Raw genomic sequence first — 13,929 nt, 5'->3', positions numbered from 1 at the left:
CAATGCTTCACCAGATCACACCTTTACCTATCTTCGCCATTTTAGGGACTGAAGTTTTCAAGAAAGTTTCAGAGGCGACTGAGAATTAGCCAAAAGTTAATAGTACTCCCACCTTATGAACACAAATAATATTCGTTCATTCATAGTATTACCGTTCAAAGTCACGAGTTGACCGGCATTGAATTTGATTTATTCAACGTGGGGATGTGTCAACTGCATGTGTATGTGTCTTTTTCCCGATCGAGTCGGTGAGTCTGAACGTGCGAACTTACTGAGCTGCTCCTTCCGGGGAAACTTGATCGATTCTCGCGGAGAAAAGAGGAAAGTTACTACAGTAATTTGAGGCAGGGTGAAGAGACCGAGCACCGTTACTTCACCGTCACGGAGTTAGACCGCGCTCGCTTGAGGAGGAACCCACCGTCTAGAATGCATGGACCAGACCAGAAACTGTTTCGTGGGAACTGGAATGGCACGGATCTGTCTGCTAGAGCTTGTTCCAAGTGGAAGGAACTCAAGGTACGAAAGCCCCCTGACTCCATGCATGCTTGAATCTTTCTCACTGCCCTTTACCCTCGACTCTTTCTTGTCGTGAATTATATTGACAGTAGGTAAACTAAAGTTATTTCGCAGAAAGAGGTGAACTACTCAGAATAGGTGGCTGGCCAAGTTCTTGTAGTGCCACTGGACTTCTCGTACATACTACCTACCGAAGACCAACAATTGGAGGAGTAACAACCACGAACAATCTCTACTTCTCTATCTCTACTACTATTAAACAAGCAAACATATTCTTTCCTAAACGTACACGAAAACACGTACACGAAACAACCAGGATAAAATACCACCTCACGATCAGATCAACCTAATTAGTTCTAACCGTTAATATAAAAATTAACCCTCAATTGTGTACGTTTAGCAATTAACAGAAGCAGACGATACTCTGCCATCTATCGAGCGAGGAGACGAAACGTCCCGCTGTGCAAGGAAAAAATAAACTAATTCGCGTGATTAAAGGCTTGCATGCAGCAGCATGGCCCAAGTTCATTGGTTCGGCCTGCGGCGGCGCATCTTCAGGGGCGGAGGAGAGGGGGAGAATGAGAGGCCTGGCGGCGGCTCAGGACGTGCTCGCCGGCGAGCATGCTCCGGCGGCTGCCTGGCGCGCGGGGTTGGATCGGGCACTAGGGTTTCCCCGCCGCCGCCCCACCGCGGTCAGGGGTTGACGGGGAGAAAGCAGTCGGGCAGCGACGGAGGCGCCGATGGCTCGGACTACATCTATGGGACGATGACGGCTCGGGAGCGATGAGTGGCCGATTCATCTCCTCGCTAGCCTCTCTCCCTTCATAAGTTCAAGATCTGGCGCCCTCTTGTGACGCCCCCGATTCAATCGTACACTAATCATACACGCAAATGTGTACGATCAAGATCAGAGACTCACGGAAAGATATCACAACAAAACTCTAGACACAAATCAAAATAATACAAGCTTTATATCACAAGCCAGGGGCCTCGAGGGCTCGAATACAAGCTCGATACACAAGCGTCAGCGGAAGCAACAATATCTGAGTACAGACATAACTTAAACAAGACTGCTTTTAGAAGGCAAACACAAAAGCAACAACGATTGAAGAGGCAAGACCTCCTGCCTGGGACCTCCTAACTACTCCTCGTCGTCAGCGGTATCCACGTAGTAGCATCCGTCGGCGGTGGCATCTGGCTCCAGGGATCCACCATTTGGTTGCAACAACCGGAAATAAGAAAGAAGGGGAAAAGGGGTAGCAAAGCAACCGTGAGTACTCATCCAAAGTACTCGCAAGCATCAGATATATTCTAAGTATGCATTGGTATCAAAGGAATGTATGTATCTGTGGACTGAACTGCAGAATGCCAGAATAAAGGGGAAGGCCTAGCCTATCAAAGACTAGCATCTTCAAGCAGCTCCAAACATTTTGCAGCATGTAGAAGAGTAAAGAATAGCAGTTTATATTAACAAGCATGTTGTAAACTTAATGTCCAGAGATCCTTCCTCGACTCCCTGCGAGAAAGTAATCCCGGAGCCACATATCCAAGCATCCATTTTCTGTTGTAATAGATCAGGATATAAGTCTGAACGTCTGTTATCGTGGACACGGCTATTAATAGATAATCTTCCCTGCAGGGGTGCACCACATTTTCCAACACACTTGATTACTCTGGCCGGACACACTTTCCTGGGTCATGCCCGGCCTTAGAAGATCAACACGTCGTAGCCCTACCTAGGCTCAGTAGAGAGGTCTCTGCCGGTCTACAACCTAAGCACTCAAAGGTCTGGGCCCATCGCCCGTCGCACTCCGGGTCGTTGCGTGCAGGGCGGACCAAGGCACTACCTCTGGGGTGCCGGCCCAGCCGTGCCGCAATGCCGAACTGGACGTCTGACAAAGGTTCGGCTGATACTACGTCGTCGAGGCCCATAACTATTCTCGCGTGGTGGTTAGTGCGTAAAGGCCAAAGGCCAACTCAGAACAAATACCCAAACCATAGTGTATTATTAGCTTGCGGAGACGAGCAGAGACTCCCGATAATGTGACCCCGTCACCCCATCTCGAGGAAATACGGCAAGGGCTAGCCCAGCCCACTCGGGGGCGGCCTGCCTGCCCGGCCGTGCCCCGTAACCATCTTGCGGGTGCTCTCCGGTCCCGCCCGACTTTCACAAAGGTCTCAAGTAAAGTCAAGGTAACCGTGTGTCCGGACATCAAGGGGAAAACCTGAGGAATCACCCTCAGTGGATTCCACTCGATGTAATCGTCAAGGTGAACGTAAGATGAACCACCCTCGAGGTTCACGCTTGAGGGGTTGCACGACAGAGTCGTATCGGAAGTGGTTAAGGAGGAATCACCCTCGATGACCATGACTGAATAGCTACACTACAGAGATCTCATCAGGAGTGATGTATGCGGTACCACCCTCGACACTCGATGGTAACTCTGCAGAGTCGAGCAACAAAAGGGGCGTTATGTGATGTGAGGTGTCGGGCTCTGGTCTTGGATCATGTTGATCGAGTCGTCGATGATGAAGCAGGGGCAACAAGGACAAGGTGGGGGTCACTGATGGATCACTAACCAACCTATACTAAGCAGTTTAGCATAATCAGGTAAGGTACAACAGCAGGTACAAAAGCAGGCTATGCATCAGATAGGAGCAATCAATTACAGTAGAAAAATCTAATGCAAGCATGAGAGAATGGTATGGGCGATATCGGGATGATCAACGGGGGGCTTGCTTGGAAGCTCCGCTGAAAGGGAAGAAGGGGTCGTCGTCAACGCAGTCGATCACAGTGGCATCGGCAGCGGTCTCGGGGTCTATCGGAGAAGAAGAGGGGGAAGAAACAGTAAATACAGAGCAAACAGATGCATGATAGGCAACTTGCAAAGCTAGGGGGTTTTAACGCAGTAGTACGCGATATCGGCAAAGGGAGTAAACGTCCAGGAAAGTTTTCCCGAAGTTTGGTATTTTCGGACATACGAATCGGAGGGGGGCGGTTGCATGTTCGCTGTGCTAGAGACGTGTCGTAGACGTACAGAGGGCATGTCCGGCTTCGTCTCGTCGTTCCGAGCAACTTTCATGTATAAAACTTTTTCAACCGAGCTATGGATTATTTTCTATGAATTTTCAAAGATTTAAACAATTTCTGGAATTCTTGAAAATTGGCTAAGTCTGAGAATTGTTCGGTCTTTAAACTCCACTTAGCTGTTTTCCAAAGGCTATAACTAGTGTTCTGCCCATCCTATGGAGTAGTGACTTATATCAATCTTGATCAATTTTCTGTGATCTACAAGATGGTATCAATTGCATCTCTGTTAGATCCCTATAACTTGTTTATTTTCTGCTCTAAAGGAGCTACCACAATAACCCTGTTTTCAGTCTTTTCTGTTAACAGAACATAGACTTTTGTCATTTTCATAGCAATTAATCCACGCGACTTCTGGATTTGGTCCAATGGACAGAATTGAACCCTGTCAAGTGTACTACACGCCCATATAATTTTTATCTATATTCGAGCTTGTTTTGCTGATGTTTATGTGTTGTCTAGAGGGCTAGTCAGTGTAAAAGCAGTAAAGCTAGCTACTGCTACAGTAACTGAATGTTACTGCAGTAGCAAACAGAGGAACAACGGCGGTAGCAGCTTCAGGGAGAGCCGCAGTGCATCGGCGCGGCGAGGCTGGAGGTGGGCGTGGCCGGGCAGAGGCGGGCTCGACCACCCACTCAATGCACACACACTGCACGCACGCACACACATGGGCGCACCGGCGGTCATGGCGCTGGCCAGGGGGCACAGCGCGCGTGCGGCAGAGGCGGTGTGCGGGCAGAGCAGCTAGCAGCGGCAACAGAAGCTGCGGCGGCGGCACGCGCGCGCGGGGGCAGCCTGGGGCGATACAAGGCGCGTTGAGCGCGCACACGCCCGGGGAGCGAAGCTCTCGTCACGGCGGCGATGAGTGGCAGCGACCGGAGCTGGTGGTCGAAGGATTCGAGCGCACGGGCTCAGGCTCGATGATCTAGCGGCCCAGGCGGCATCACATGAGTGCCCTGAGCACAACCGTGTGCCCAGCTGGCTCCTAGATGGCCGGTAGCCATGGCGGGGAGCACGACAGCGGCGGCGCATTTCTGCCAAAGCGGAAACGAAGACGACAACGACGCTATGGCTACTGATCGAGAGCGGATAGAAAGGGGAAACGCATGGATGCTCACCGGGGAGCACAAGAAAGGCTCGGTGAGGGCCAGGAGCAGCAGACGACGGCAAGGTTGTGACGTCCGCGGCGGAGAAGAGCTCGATGGCGAGGCTTTGAGCGGTCCTAGATCGAACCGGTGCACGTGGCGAAGGAGACGACGCCGGAGGTCCTCCTGGACATGAGCTCCATCCGCGGGGAGGCCAGTGGCCGCGACGACGGCGATGGCCATGGCGGCTGCTCGGGCGATTTCATCGAGGGAGTGCGAGGAGGGATCTGGTGGGGAGAGGGAGAGGCGCAGCGGGCGAGTGGTGTGAGTAGAGTGGGAGAGGGATCGAGGCGCACGCGTGGCGGCCTTATCCCCTCGCCGGCGATGGCGAGTGGGTTCGGCGGGGCTACGCCCGTGTAGCGACGCGCACCGGGGGAACAGTAGGGAGACGACCGTGGCGGGGAGCTGGGCCTGTCGCTGGTGGGCCGAGGCCTAGGGGGCAGGGGAGGCTTTTCTCTTCTTTTTTTCCTTGCCGTTTCCTTTTTCAATTTATTGCCCATGTTTTCTTTTATTTTAGGGCACTAAGCCACTTTACAAAAGGTTGGTTCACCACCAATATAAGAAAGTGAAAATTTTTCACATGATCAACATTTGAGTTTTCATGTTTTTGAACTTTGAATTTTGGACTTAAATTTGAATTTGAATTTGAATCATGATTTGGATCAAGTGAGGATTAGCAACAGTAATGTGATGACATGGCGCCATTAGCGGGAGATTACTGTAGATTAATTATCCGGACGTCACACTCTCCTCCACTACAAGAAATCTCATCCCGAGATTTAAGGGGTGGAGTAAGGGGGAAAGTCCCGAGAAGGATGGAGCTCAACACAAGATAGGTACCTGGGGGCTATCTCGATGAACGTGGCATAGAGGCATCTCTCAAGTTGAAATTCAAGAAAGTCATCGAGAGCAAGGTAAGGAGGAGCAACAAGAAGCTTCAACCGGGTAGGCAATCGTTCGTTGCCTGAAACAGAGAATGAGAGGGATTCAGAGCAACGAAAATAAGTGTTGCGTCTGATACCAAAATAGATCACTAGGAAGGTGGCTCTTGATTTACATACGAAGCCAAGGGCGAGGAACAATTTTGAAAACAGGGATGTACAAGAGAGTCAGGTTTTCGATCCCGTGGAACTATGGGTTATGGGCCCACCATGTGGGTTAATAGCAGGAAGGCGCTAATCATTTTCATTGGTCATTATAGCAAGGCAGGTCAGAGGATAGCCTATCAGTTATGTTGGCAACAACGTTGGTATCAAGGGCGAGGGACGAAGAGAACCATTTTCCTGCTCGTTAAGACGAGGCGGACCAATAGGCAAAGTTCTCGTCCATCGGTGGCTACCGGAATGTCATCAACAATAGTAACAAGCTCTTACTGACAGAGTTAACACACTGAGGTGTTTACATAAGCAGGGAATTATCACTGCTCAGATATGTTAGGTTACTAGAAAGGTTAAACGAAACAATGGAAAGGAAAGTGTAGACTCGAATCAGTTATCGGTGTTCTCGAGTGTCTAACAACTCAGAACCCGTGGAATATTGGAATCAGCGAGAAATAATTGTTGATGAAGAACTCATAACAAGTTATGTAGTTCCAGGATATTCTCGAGATACCAGAGGGAATACTCGAAGGTAGATCAAAGTAGAGGTTGGACAGGTGCAACGATCTGAAGAAGACAAGTACTTTAACTTGTCCGAGAAATGGAATCAAAGGAGAACAATCATGGTCGAAACCACGGTTGCAAAGGACCAAGCATATATACAAGATGAACTTATCACAAGGGGATTATTATTATTACAAGAAGCTTCCATGATAAGTACCACATCGGGTCCATGGGCATGAACACAAAGGTTCAAGGTCGACTCCCACTTCATCAATGCATAACTTTCCATTTACTTCTCGTCTTTGAAGAAGTTGTAGAGTCAAACTTCACGAGTAAATAACTCAAGCTCGGAGTAGAGCATGATTGAGGAAGCAGAAGATACAATTTACCAAAGGCATTATGTATCCGAGGAAAAGCTCACAAGGTTACTGTATATGAAGGACGCTGTCGGATAGAACCCCACAAAGGATCTGGTGGTTCACAAGGTGTTGGAAATATGCCCTAGAGGCAATAATAAAATGGTTATTATTGTATTTCCTTGTTAATGATAATTGTCTATTGTTCATGCTATAATTGTATTAACTGGAAACTGTAATACATGTGTGAATACATAGACCACAACATGTCCCTAGTGAGCCTCTAGTTGACTAGCTCGTTGATCAATAGATGGTTAAGGTTTCCTGACCATCGACATTGGATGTCATTGATAACGGGATCACATCATTAGGAGAATGATGTGATGGACAAGACCCAATCCTAAGCATAGCACAAGATCGTGTAGTTCGTTTGCTAGAGCTTTTCTAATGTCAAGTATCATTTCCTTAGACCATGAGATTGTGCAACTCCCAGATACCGTCGGAATGCTTTGGGTGTGTCAAACGTCACAACGTAACTGGGTGGCTATAAAGGTGCACTACAGGTATCTCCGAAAGTGTCTGTTGGGTTGGCACGAATCGAGACTGGAATTTGTCACTCTGTATGACGGAGAGGTATCTCTGGGCCCACTCGGTAATGCATCATCATAATGAGCTCAATGTGACTAATGAGTTAGCCACGGGATCATGCGTTACAGAACGAGTAAAGAGACTTGCCGGTAACGAGATTGAACGAGGTATTGGGATACCGACGATCGAATCTCGGGCAAGTAACATACCGATAGACAAAGGGAATTGTATACGAGATTGATTGAATCCCCGACATCGTGGTTCATCCGATGAGATCATCGTGGAACATGTGGGAGCCAATATGGGTATCCAGATCCAGCTATTGGTTATTGGCCGGAGAAGGGTCTCGGTCATGTCTGCATGGTTCCCGAACCCGTAGTGTCTACACACTTAAGGTTCGGTGACGCTAGAGTTGTTATGGGAAATAGTATGTGGTTACCGAAGGTTGTTCGGAGTCCCGGATGAGATCCCGGACATCACGAGGAGTTCTGGAATGGTCCGGCGGTGAAGATCGATATATTGGATGAAGGGTATTGGAGTCCCGAAGTGTTCCGGGGGTACCAGGCTATGGCCGCATGACCGAAAGGTGTTTCGGGAGCCCCGGCAAGTGTTGGAGGGCCTCATGGGCCAAAGGGGAAGGGGCAAACCAGCCCACTAAGGGGTGGTGCGCCCCCCACACCCTTTCCCACGTTACTTGGGGAGGTGGGGCGCCTCCACCTGGCTTGGGAGGCAAGCCTCCACCTGCTTGGCTTGGGGGCAAGTCTCCCTAGGATTTTCCCTAGGGAGATCCAATCTGCTTGGCCGCCGCCCCCTAGGGGAAACCCTAGGGCGCCTCCCCCTCTCCCCTTGCCCCTATATATAGTGGAGGGGTGGGAGGGCAGCCGCACCTCTTCCCTGGCGCAGCCCTCCCTCCTCATACACCTCCTCCTTCTCCTCCGTAGTGCTTAGCGAAGCTCTGCCGGAGAACCACGAGCTCCATTGCCACCATGTCGTCGTGCTGCTGGAGTTCTCCCTCAACTTCTCCTCTCCCCTTGCTGGATCAAGAAGGAGGAGACGTCCCGGGGCTGTACGTGTGTTGAACGCGGAGGCGCCGTCCGTTCGGCGCTAGATCGGATCTGCCGCGATTTGAATCGCCGCGAGTACGACTCCATCAACCGTGTTCTTGTAACGCTTCCGCTTAGCGATCTTCAAGGGTATGAATATGCACTCCCTCTCTCTCGTTGCTAGCATCTCCTAGATTGATCTTGGTGACACATAGGAAAATTTTGAATTATTGCTACGTTCCCCAACAGTGACATCATGAGCCAGGTCTTAGCGTAGATTCTATGCACGAGTAGAACACAAAGTAGTTGTGGGCGATGATTTGTTCAATTTGCTTACCGTTACTAGTCTTATCTTGATTCGGCGGCATTGTGGGATGAAGCGGCCCAGACCGACCTTACACATACTCTTACGTGAGACAGGTTCCACCGATTGACATGCACTTGATGCATAAGGTGGCTAGCGGGAGTCTGTCTCTCCCACTTTAGTCGGATCGGATTCGATGAAGAGGGTCCTTATGAAGGGTAAATAGCAATTGGCATATCTCCGTTGTGGCTTTTGCGTAGGTAATAAACGTTCTTGCTAGAAACCCATAGCAGCCATGTAAAACATGCAACAACAATTAGAGGACGTCTAACTTGTTTTTGCAGGGTATGCTATGTGATGTGATATGGCCAAAAGGATGTGATGAATTATATATGTGATGTATGAGATTGATCATGTTCTTGTAATAGGAATCACGACTTGCATGTCGATGAGTATGACAACCGGCAGGGGCCATAGGAGTTGTCTTAATTTATTGTATGACCTGCGTGTCAATGAAAAACGCTATGTAATTACTTTACTTTATTGCTAACCGTTAGCCATAGTAGTAGAAGTAATAGTTGGCGAGACAACTTCATGAAGGCACGATGATGGAGATCATGATGATGGAGATCATGGTGTCATGCCGATGACGAAGGTGATCATGCCACGCCTCAAAGATGGAGATCAAAAGGCGCAAGATGATATTGGCCATATCATGTCACTTTATGATTTGCATGTGATGTTTGTCATGTTTACATCTTATTTGCTTAGAACGATGGTAGCATAAATAGATGATCCCTCACTAAAATTTCAAGAGATGTGTTCCCCCTAACTGTGCACCGTTGTGAAGGATCGTTGTTTCGAAGCACCACGTGATGATCGGGTGTGATAGATTCTAGCGTTCGCATACAACGGGTGTAAGCCAGATTTACACATGCGAAACACTTAGGTTGACTTGACGAGCCTAGCATGTACAGACATGGCCTCGGAACACAAGAGACCGAAAGGTCGAACATGAGTCGTATAGAAGATACGATCAACATGAAGATGTTCACCGATGATGACTAGTCCGTCTCATGTGATGATTGGACACGGCCTAATTGACTCGGATCATGTATCACTTAGATGACTAGAGGAATGTCTATCTGAGTGGGAGTTCATTAAATAATTTGATTAGATGAACTTAATTATCATGAACATAGTCAAAAGGTCTTTGCAAATTATGTCGTAGCTTACGCTTTAGTTCTACTAAGATATGTTCCTAGAGAAAATTTAGTTGAAAGTTGATAGTAGCAATTATGCGGACTGGGTCCGTGAACTGAGGATTGTCCTCATTGCTGCACAGAAGGCTTATGTCCTTAATGCACCGCTCGGTGTGCTAAACCTCGAGCGTCGTTTGTGGATGTTGCGAACATCTTACATACACGTTTTGATGACTACGTGATAGTTCAGTGCGTAATGTTGAACGGTTTAGAATTGAGGCACCGAAGACATTTTGAAACGTCGCGGAACATATGAGATGTTCCAAGAGCTGAAATTGGGATTTTAGGCTCGTGCCCACGTCAAGAGGTATGAGACCTCTGACAAGTTTCTTAAGCCTGCAAACTAAGGGAGAAAAGCTCAACCGTTGAGCATGTGCTCAGATTGTCTAAGTACTACAATCGCTTGAATCAAGTGGGAGTTAATCTTCCAGATGAGATAGTGATGGTTCTCCAAAGTCACTGCCACCAAGCTACTAGAGCTTCGTGATGAACTATAACAAATCAGGGATAGATATGATGATCCTTGAGCTATTCGCGATGTTTGACACCACGAAAGTAGAAATCAAGTAGGAGCATCAATTGTTGATGGTTAGTAAAACCACTAGTTTCAAGAAGGGCAAGGGAAAGAAGGGATACTTCATGAAACGGCAAATCAGTTGCTGCTCTAGTGAAGAAACCCAAGGTTGAACCCAAACCCGAGACTAAGTGCTTCTGTAATGAGGGGAACGGTCACTGAAGCAGAACTACCCTAGATACTTGGTAGATGAGAAGGCAGGCAAGGTCGACAGAAGTATATTGGATATACATTATATTAATGTGTACTTTACTAGTACTCCTAGTAGCACCAGGGTATTAGATACCGGTTCGGTTGCTAAGTGTTGGTAACTCGAAATAAAAGGCTACGGAATAAACGGAGACTAGCTAAAGGTGAGATGACGATATGTGTTGGAAGTGTTTCCAAGGTTGATGTGATCAAGCATCGCATGCTCCCTCTACCATCGAGATTGGTGTTAAACCTAAATAATTGTTATTTGGTGTTTGCGTTGAGCATAGACATGATTGGATTATGTTTATCGCAATACGGTTATTCATTTAAGGAGAATAATGGTTACTCTGTCTATTTGAATAATACCTTCAATGGTCTTGCACCTAAAATGAATGGTTTATTGAATCTCGATCGTAGTGATACACATGTTCATGCCAAAAGATATAAGATAGTACCACATACTTGTGGCACTGCCACTTGAGTCATATTGGTATAAAACGCATGAAGAAGCTCCATGTTGATGGATCTTTGGACTCACTCGTTTTTGAAAAGATTGAGACATGCGAACCATGTCTATTAGTATATATGCATGAAGAAAGTCCATACAGATGGATCGTTTGGACTCACTTGATTTTGAATCACTTGAGACATGCAAATCATACCACATGGGCAAGATGACTGAAAGGCCTCGATTTCAGTAAGATGGAACAAGAAAGCAACTTGTTGGAAGTAATACATTTTGATGTGTGCAGTCCAATGAGTGCTGAGGCATGCAGTGGATATCGTTATGTTCTTACTTCACAGATGATTTGAGTAGATGCTGAGTATATTTACTTGATGAAACACAAGTCTGAATTATTGAAAGGTTCAAGTAATTTCAGAGTGAAGTTGAAGATCGTCGTGACAAGAGGATAAAATGTCTGTGATATGATCATAGAGATGAATATCTGAGTTACGAGTTTGGCACACAATTAAGACATTGTGGAAATTGTTTCACAACTAATACTGCCTGGAACACCATAGTGTGATGGTGTGTCCGAACATCATAACTGCACCCTATTGGATATGGTGCATGCCATGATGTCTCTTATCGAATTACCACTATCGTTTATGGGTTAGGCATTAGAGACAACCGCATTCACTTTAAATAGGGCACCACGCAATTCCGTTGAGACGACACCGTATGAACTATGGTTTAGAGAAACCTAAGCTGTCGTTTCTTAAAAGTTTGGGGCTGCGACGCTTATGTGAAAAAGTTTCAGGCTGATAAGCTCGAACCCAAAGCGGATAAATGCATCTTCATAGAATACCCAAAACAGTTGGGTATACCTCCTATTTCAGATCTGGAAGCAAAAGTGATTGTTTCTAGAAACGGGTCCTTTCTCGAGGAAAAGTTTCTCTCGAAAGAATTGAGTGGGAGGATGGTGGAGACTTGATGAGGTTATTGAACCGTCACTTCAACTAGTGTGTAGCAGGGCACAGGAAGTTGTTCCTGTGGCACCTACACCAATTGAAGTGGAAGCTTATGATAGTGATCATGAAACTTCGGATCAAGTCACTACCAAACCTCGTAGGAGGACAAGGATGCGTACTACTTCAGAGTGGTACGTAATCCTGTCTTGGAAGTCATGTTGCTAGACAACAATGAACCTACGAGCTATGGAGAAGCGATGGTGGGCCCAGATTCCGACGAATGGCTCGAGGCCATAAAATCCGAGAGAGGATCCATGTATAAAAACAAAGTATAGACTTTGGAAGAACTACTTGATGGTCGTAAGGCTGTTGGGTATACATGGATTTTAAAAGGGAAGACAGACAATGATGGTAAGTATCACCATTAAGAAAGCTCGACTTGTCGTTAAGATGTTTTCCGACAAGTTCAAGGAGTTGACTACGATGAGATTTTCTCATTCGTAGCGATGCTAAGAGTCTGTTGGAACTATATTAGCAGTTACTGCATTATTTATGAAATCTTGCAGATAGGATGTCAAAACATTGTTTCCTCGACGATTTTCTTGAGGAAAGGTTGTATGTGATTCAACCAGATGGTTTTGTCAATCCTGAAAGATGCTAACAAGTATGCAAAGCTCCAGCAATCCTTCTAAGGACTGGAGTAAGCATCTCGGAGTTGGAATGTACGCTTTGATGAGATGATCAAAGATTTTGGGTTTATACAAAGTTTATGAGAAACTTGTATTTCCAAAGAAGTGAGTGGGAGCACTATAGAATTTTTGATGAGTATATGTTGTTAACATATTGTTGATCAGAAATGATGTAGAATTTCTGGAAAGCATACAGGGTTATTTGAAAAGTGTTTTTCAATGGAAAACCTGGATTAAGCTACTTGAACATTGAGCATCAAGATCTATAAGGATAGATCAAAAACGCTTGATAGTACTTTCAAATGAATACATACCGTGACAAGATTTTGAAGGAGTTCAAAATAGATCAGCAAAGGAGTTCTTGGCTGTGTTACAAGGTGTGAGTATTGAGTAAGACTCAAGACCTGACCACGCCAGAAGAGAGAGAAAGGACGAAGGTCGTCCCCTATGCTTTAGCCGTAGGCTCTACAATATGCTATGTTGTGTACCGCACCTGAAGTGTGCCTTGCCATGAGTTAGTCAAGGGGTACAATAGTGATCCAGGAATGGATCACATGACAGCGGTCGAACTTATCCTTAGTAACTAGTGGACTAAGGAATTTTCTCGATTATGGAGGTGGTAAAAGAGTTCGTCGTAAAGGGTTATGACGATGCAAACTTTGACACTAATCCGGATGACTCTGCGTAGTAAACCGGATTCGTATAGTAGAGCAGTTATTTGGAACAGCTCCAAGTAGCGCGTGGTAGCTGCATCTACAAGATGACATAGAGATTTGTAAAGCACACACGGATCTGAATGTTGCAGACTCGTTGACTAAAACCTCTCTCGTAAGCATAAGATGATCAAACCCTAGAACTCATTGAGTGTTAATCACATGGTGATGTGAACTAGATTATTGACTCTAGTAAACACTTGGGTATTAGTCACATGGCGATGTGAACTTTGAGTGTTAATCACATGGTGATGTGAACTAGATTATTGACTCTAGTGCAAGTGGGTGACTGTTGGAAATATGCCCTAGAGGCAATAATAAAATGGTTATTATTGTATTTCCTTGTTCATGATAATTGTCTATTGTTCATGCTATAATTGTATTAACTGGAAACCGTAATACATGTGTGAATACATAGACCACAACATGTCCCTAGTGAGCCTCT

At 46.4% G+C, this 13,929-nt stretch overlaps 1 long non-coding RNA gene across 1 annotated transcript; it reads right to left on the bottom strand.

The window, feature by feature from the left end:
• Nucleotides 1-1,466: 1,466 nt before the first annotated feature.
• LOC123077676 (uncharacterized) lies at nt 1,467-5,109 on the bottom strand. The gene is made up of 2 exons (XR_006436761.1): nt 4,723-5,109; nt 1,467-1,710 (listed from the first exon to the last, which is right to left on the bottom strand). It is a non-coding gene; the product is annotated as an uncharacterized lncRNA (long non-coding RNA).
• Nucleotides 5,110-13,929: the final 8,820 nt, after the last annotated feature.

The sequence above is a fragment of the Triticum aestivum genome, chromosome 3D (assembly GCF_018294505.1).
Source record: "Triticum aestivum cultivar Chinese Spring chromosome 3D, IWGSC CS RefSeq v2.1, whole genome shotgun sequence".
Classification (NCBI taxonomy): domain Eukaryota; kingdom Viridiplantae; phylum Streptophyta; class Magnoliopsida; order Poales; family Poaceae; genus Triticum; species Triticum aestivum.
Note: the sequence above shows the minus strand (reverse complement) of the source record. Positions and strands in the feature narration are given on the sequence as shown.